This window comes from Acomys minous (genome assembly GCF_964271855.1).
Source record: "Acomys minous genome assembly, chromosome: 10".
Classification (NCBI taxonomy): domain Eukaryota; kingdom Metazoa; phylum Chordata; class Mammalia; order Rodentia; family Muridae; genus Acomys; species Acomys minous.
In genome coordinates this window covers 9,556,981-9,564,653 of record NC_140491.1, presented here as the reverse complement: position 1 = coordinate 9,564,653, position 7,673 = coordinate 9,556,981, and the positions used below count along the sequence as shown (strand labels likewise).

Below are 7,673 nucleotides of genomic sequence, written 5' to 3'. Positions count from 1 at the left end.
CGGAGACCACAGACGCCAACACATTAATTTTTAGAGACTTCAATACCCCACTCTCACCAATGAGGCAGAAACTAAATATAGAAATAATGAAGGTAACAGAGGTCATGAATCAAATGGATCTCACAGATAAACACAGAACTTTTCACCCAAACACACACACACACACACACACACACACACACACACACACACACACACAAAAAAAAAAAAAAGTTCTTCTTAGCACCTCACAGAACCGTCTCCAAAATTGAGCGTATAATCAGTCACATAGCAAGCCTCAACAGATATAAGAATATCGAAATAATCACCTGCATCTTATCAGATGATCATGTACTAAACCTGAACTTCAACAGTAAAATGTTAGAGTTCTTTGTGGCATAATTCGTGATGTTAGTATCTGATATGACACAATGTTCATGAGGCAAAAGGTTTGCAGACTAATACCAACTACAGCAGCAATAATACTAGCTTAAACAAGCTCCATTACATAAGTCAGTCAGCTAAACTTTGCAATAACTGTGTTATAGATAGCACTGTTGTCTTCATTTTTATACATAAGGAAGGTAAAAACAGGAAATTTAGAACAAAGGCAACATGACCTGAAACTTTAAGCGACAAACAGAGCTCATATTCAACTTAACAGAAAGAAAATTTTCACTTTAACAAATGATGTGTTAATAACAATATTAATAACAATCAAGATGTTAAAACCCTATTTTCATTTGTCTATGTTCTAGAATATATCTTAATGATAGATACCTATCTCTAGGGAAATGTAGATGATATCAGTTTGTACTGGTTTCAATGTAACTTAAATACTGATCTTTTCTTTTCCCTGTTACTCTGGGCACCACCTATCCCACTTCCCAAACATTACAGGAGTAGGACTTTAATTTTACGTGCATAACTTTTCCTGAATATTCATACAAATTACCTCTGAAAATACCCTCATTAAAAAGATCTGAGGAACAGTCCTTGTAAAACACTTTAAAATATGGTCCTCGTGTAAATGCTAAGTAGCACTTTTATTAGTGTTAAACATTAAACAATAGCAGAGGGAGTAATAAATTTAGATTTATGGCAAGGCTGAGGAAGAAAAATATTTTCTTTAGGAACATTAAAGGACAGTAAAAGGAGACCCAAGGAAACAAAGCTACATAATGCATAATACCATGACACAGAAATATAGAATCAAAGAAAACACTACACTGCATTTTAAGAATCTGGACTATTATAAAACCTTAATATAAATAATAATAATAATTAATGTAATGGGGTCAGAAGAAGAAAAGTTCCAGCTATTTGAAAATGGAGGTCCAATAAAGGGCAACCTCGATCTTGTCGTTAGTCACCTCTCTTTGATGATGAGAACAGGCCAGTATCTAAGACTTTCTTCCAGGACACGTGAATCATTTGACTCTCATCACCTTGTAATGCAAAATAACCTCATAATTTTCTAATAAAAATGGTTCAGGCCTCCCGTTGTGCTATTCCCCCCTCTACCATCACACATGTCTGTTCTTTCTATCACCTTCTGCCTGTCAATCGTAGTAGCTGAGTTTATTGAGTCGTTACTGAAACTGAGAAACGAAGTTTTAGTTCTTCTTACTCTGTCCTTGAATAACGGCCCACTGGTGACACCCAGGCCCTTTACTAATTTGGAGAAAGGTTCTTAATATACAATTGTCCTTGTGCTGATATCAAATACTGAAACCAAGACCTTTAATGGCCATTTGACCTCTGTCCTGTATTGCTTATAATATAATAGACTCACTTGAAAATGAAGCGGGAGACTCCATGGCATAAGCGTTGTCTGTGCCCTTACATTTATATTGATTTTAAAGACTAAAGAGATAATCAAACCTGCCCTAAGTGGTATTACTCAAGTCAAGTTATAGCACACTCTGTCTAGCTCTGGATGTCAGAGTAACCATTTCTTTCTTTCTTCTTTTTTTTTTTTTTTTTTTGACAACGCGGCCCTATGCAGAAGTGAATGTATTTGATAACTGTCTTTATAGAAAGCTCTGTAGTTTTACTGGCCCTCTCATCCACTGTTATTCGGAAAACCTGGTTCAAGTTAATAGGTTTACATAGACTCAGGGTGAAAGAAGCAGAACATGTCCCTCTCTGTGTAAAATTCTGCAAATGCCTTCAAGTATATGCATCCATTACTGCCTCAGATTCCTTCAGCATTACTGTAGCAGTAGTATGTTTTTTTTTCCTAACATACTTGCAAAAATGGTTCTAAATCTTTTACCTTGTCCTTATTCTCATATGAGTAAAATATTTTTCACTTGAATTCTTTATTGCTTATAAAAATATGCTGTGTAAGAGATAACATATAGACCAATGGCCTATATGCCACATCATTAAGGACGATAAAGATTCTCAATGAACTTTCTGCAGCATCTCTTTAAGATTCAAAAGGATTCAGACATGTGTATGATCCAAAGTGATATTATGAACAATTTCCTATAAGAGTCAGAGGAAATATGTCATGTCACAGACACAAGCATAAAACATCCCAGCACTGCGAGCCCATGAGCTTGAGGTCAGCTTGGTCTACACAGCAAGGTCAAGACAAGCCAGGCTACATAGTAATACCCTAACACCTGTCTCCATGGAGGAAACCCCATGCTTCTTACATGAACATGACTTCCACATATTCCACAGTCCCTGGGATTCAAAGAGCCCAATACATATTTATAGAATGCACAAATTGGAAAAATGGAAGGAGAAATAGAAAATATTAGTGAAAGTTATATAGTATATTAAATGTCAGGTTTTTAAAAATGGGTTTGGGACATGTGGGTTATTTTCAGAGTATCTTTAGAAAAGCATAGGTATGAAAATTGTGACTTTCTCCTAATAATCTCAATTTTATGGATAAACATTTTAGCCACTATCTTAGTCTTCACTTGTCTTTAGAAATATGGATGTCCCTGTAAGCCATAAGCTGGTGATTCCTAGGTTCATGTCACTTAGAAGATCTCCTCTTTTGTTAAGATTTCATTTTATGGTGGGATTTAAGGGAAGAAAAATAATATATAATTGAAAACTGTCAAATTTCATGTCAACTTTAAAAAGTAGCTGAATAACACATACAAATCAGCCACAGGATAGAGACCCTGGGAGAAAATAGATGGTATTAAATGATCATATTAGGCTTTATGGAAGAAGCCCACTTCAGCTGCTATTTTTTTAAGTTCTCAAACATTTTGATAGTAAAGGAAATGCAAACCTAAGATGCAAACATAGAATATTTTCAATCGACTAAAATAATTATGGCTTTTAAGGTTTTTTTTTTTAATTCATTATAGGGAATATAGGGAAACTGGAATCATTAGACAGTGCTGATCAGGATGCAGAAAGGTATAGTGACCCTTGAAAATAGTCAGGCTCATTCTCAAAACGTTAAGGAGTAGTGCCCCCCAGATCAAACAGCTTAACCCTAAGGAGTCTCTTCTGAAGAAAGGAGAGCATGGATCCATTCACAAACACCAGCAAACATCACTCAGAATTGGCAAAGTGGACTAAACCTGACTGTGCATCATCTGGTAAGAGAATACCAAAGCATTGTATTCACATGACAGAGGACTGATTAATAGTAGACCAAGAACTAAGTGTCCACGCTGATACAACAGAGCTGAGCCTCAAGGCCATTGTGCTCGGTTAAAGAGGTCATCCCTGAAGGACTACTTATGTTGTTATGATTCTATTTATACGCTTAAGCCTCGGGAGCTGTGGAGTTGGGGGAAGAATGGAGGAATGGAAGTATAACTAGTAGGAATTGGGCTTCTTCCCACGCCGTGGATGCCATGGTCCAGGGTGCTGTGTTGTTTGGACTACCCTTGAACCATGGGTACTTTATTTACTTTACTTTATTTAAGTGCATTGTGTGATGTATTTGAGTAAAGCTAGCAAAAATCCAATACAAGCAAGACAAGAAATACGTAGGAAAAATGATCGGCGAAGAAAAGCAGAGAATCCATGGAAAAATATCTCCAGAGATACAAAACAATGCCCAGCATTGCTTATCACAAGAGGAAGAGGGTCTAAAAGGAGCACATTCACCTGCTTTCACTAGAGTGCCGGGATAGACTGATGGTTTATTATGCACATCTATGATTTTAACATATTTTGGTGGTTGATTATGTTAGTGGCTGCTTGATAATTATATGTTAGACTTAATTGAATATTTATGCAATAATTTTCCAAACCTGACAGCTCCTTGTACCAGTCTGTCACTAAACTGGGACAGAAAATAAAAAGTTATCTCTGTAATAAATAACTTTTCACTAGTCATTAAAACTATAATTAAAAGGACCTGCATGCCAACCATGGCCTAGCTTCTGGTCATCCATCTTATGAAATACAAGTGGCCAAGCCTCATTTTGCAGATGGTTCTTAAACTGGTACTGTCAGTACCCTATAATGTATACCTTCCAAAATCAATTAATTGATCCTGTTTATACTCTCAAGACAGAACCTGCTTCCAGTTCCATTTGTTAATTTTCTTTGTCTATTTCTATAGAATATGTAAATAATATTCTTCCAATATCAACCATCATAATGCCAGACCAAAATAAAAATAGTATTGAGATTTTATGAGATTATTTTCTAGCTTATTTTTAAGCAGGTCCTCATATTGTTTTCTTCTGCTAACTAACAGATAACCCTGGAGTTAACAGCTTGAAGCACACATTTACTCTTTCATAGTGTCTGTGGGCATAGCTCCACAGGGTTCCCAGTAAGTAGGGCACAGTCAGAGTGACAGCCAGCAGCAGCGCTTACCTCAAGGCCAGGCTTAAAATGTATGTAGTCCCAGGCCGGTTCAGTGCATTAGCAGAGGTCACTACCTTGTAGCTGCAAATGAACTCTTCCACCACCTGGGGGAGCCTGGAACTGAACTACTTCCAGCTGAGCAAATGGCAGTTTGCTTCCTTACAAAATGGATACCAAGCCACTGCCTCTGCTAGCTGGACAGTCTTCTGCATGAAGATGGTCATGGGATACCATCTCACTCACTGCCTGGGCCATGTAGCTTTGGTTACTGATTAATCACGGGCGCCTGCAGCACCTACAGGAAGGTGTCGTTTATAGAAGGTCATTCTACACCATAAAGAGTAGTTTCAGAGTTTTCTGTTTGGAAGAGGATTTTTTCATACATTGCAGATTTTGTGCGAAGTATATCTGTTCTAAGTCACCCTGGACTGACTTGAACAATTATAAAATAAAATGTAGGAAGTGTCATGCTGTTTCCTGTAAAAGTGCCATGACCAGAGAAACTTGTGGGAGAAAGGGTTTATTTGGCTTACCTTTTCACAGCACTGTTCATCACCAAAGCATGTCAGGACAGGAACTCAAGCAGGAGAGTAAGCTGGAGACAGGAGCTGATGCAGAAGCCAAGGAGGAGTGTTGCTTGCTGTCTTGCTCTCAGCAGCTTGCGGCTTGCTCGGCTTGCTTTTTTATAGAAGCCAGGACCATCTGCGCATGGATAGCCCCGCCCCCAATGAGATGAGAGCCCCGCCCCCATCTCACTGCCTCTCTCTTGGATCTTGTGGAGGCGTTTTCTCAACTGTGGTTCCCTCCTTTCAGATGACTCTAGCTTTTGTCAAGGGCAGCCAACACAAGTGACTACTTTGAGGCTTACTAGGCTCATTTAGCGAAACTGTAACTCAAACATGTCTGGAAAACAAAAGCTAAGTTGCTTTTTTTCCTTGGGCAAGCAAATGTAGTTTCAAGCTAAAGAAAGAACAAAGCAGGGGTGCACTGATAGTATAAACTCATTGCTTGTGTGAGTCCCAGAAACATTTGCTCAAGCCCTGTGCCCTAGCATGGTAATATTTAGAGTAAGATCTTCAGTGGGGATTTGTGAAGAGACAGAGAGTGAACAGTCCTGTGCTCCCTGCTTGCTATAGCCTCGGCTTCTCAGCATTGACCAGTAGTAAGGAAGGCAAGTCTTTTTTCTCTCTCTCTCCTTCCTCTTGTGAGATTTTTTTTCCTTCAGCTACATTTTCAGCTCTGTGAGAAACATTATCGTAAAAGGAGAGGGCTAGCAATGTTACCAACAAGACAGATCCTTCACCATGAATTCCCGTGTATTCACTGGGAGTCTCAACCCTCATGTGTGGTCAAGAAATCTCATGTGGAGGCCATCTTTACAAAGCATGGCGAAATTGTGGGTTGCCCTGTGCATGAGAGCTTTGCATTCATCCGCTATGTTAATGAAAGAAATGTCCTGGCTGCTGTAGCTGGAAAGGACGGCAGAATGATTGCTGGCCAGGTTTTAGCTATTAACCTGGCTGCAGCCAAAGATAATCAAGGAAAAGCAGGTGTGAAGCAGCAGCAGAGATGGTTGGTTATTCTATCGACATGGACTATGACTTTCAATGGGGATTATGCCCAGCGCACGTTCCTCCTCCTTCTCCTCCTCCTATTGCTCGGGCTGTGGTGCCTTGTAAAAGCCAGCGTATCAGAGTCAGTCCTGACAAGGAGTCTGGTTCCCCATATTTGACCACTTCCCTCAGAGAAAGAATAAGCAGGCTACCAAGATGAGACTTGATAGCCTATGACCATATAGTGGGGGAGGAGGTCCCCCTTGGTCATAGACCTAGGGGAAGGGAATAGGGTGAAAGCGGGAGGGAGGGAGGAACGGGAGGATACAAGTGATGGGATAACAATTGAGATGTAATCTGAGTAAATTAAAAAATAAAATAAAATAAAAGCCAACATGTGTTAGTAAACACCTCACGACGGGGCAAAAATGGATTCAATTCAAAGAGCAGCCAACAAGGATCATCTTCCAAGTCTGGAAAGTTGGAAGGTGATGACTTTCAGGCCACTAAGAAGGAGCTGACTCCATTTTTTTTTTTAAAGTGGATTCTCTGCTGGAAAGCCTGGGGACTAAAATTTGAAAAGAACAAGGCAAACAAGAAGACTTGTCCTCTCATCCCCAGATGAGAAGAAGAATGAAAAGTCTGAAGAAGAGCAGAGCAGCGCCTCTGTGAAGAAAGATGAGATTACATGAAGAAGAAATCTGAGGCAGGTGCAGGTGACTCTGCTGAAGAGCTGGAGGATGACCAGCTGGAGTTAATCCAGGATGATGAAAAAGCGGCTGAGGAAGGCGAGGATGACAGACAGCGCCAACGGGGAAGATGGCTCTTAAGCACATAGTGGAGTTTAGAAATCTTATCCCATTTACTTGGGTACTTGGGAGAGATCAAATTAAGACCAGATCCTCCCCCTAGCATTGTCAGCGCATCCGCACGGTTCTCCCTCTCCTGTCTCTTCCTGTGCCCATTAATTCACTAGTTCCATTTCACCTCCTTTGATGCTCCTTGATAGTTCTGTTCAGTCTTACCCTGCAAGTTTTGCTTTAATTTTGTTACCTCTTTGACTTAACAATAAAAAGATGTTTTTTTTTTTATCAACTGTCTCCAAAATAACCTCTTTTTATGCAGGGAGTACAGTTCTTCCCATCCATATGGTTTTAGTAGTTGTTTTCTTAACTGCAGAGGCATCTTATAAATTTGTAACCCTGAGAGCAGCTCTTTTTTAGAGTTGTATGTTTTCCTTCACGTGAGTGGGGCTGTTCAACAAGAATGTAACCATATATTTTTGTGTTGAGGAGTTGCCGTGTCAAATGCATCTTACAGGAAAGGGGTGTAATA

The 7,673-nt window shown here is 39.5% G+C and overlaps 1 pseudogene across 1 annotated transcript; it reads left to right on the top strand.

Annotated features, from left to right (window-relative positions):
• The first annotated feature begins 1,271 nt into the window (after positions 1-1,271).
• LOC311606503 (heterogeneous nuclear ribonucleoprotein C-like) lies at positions 1,272-7,168 on the top strand (annotated as a pseudogene). Its single transcript has 3 exons — positions 1,272-1,343; positions 6,049-6,484; positions 6,743-7,168. The product of its transcript is annotated as a heterogeneous nuclear ribonucleoprotein C-like (transcript).
• Positions 7,169-7,673: the final 505 nt, after the last annotated feature.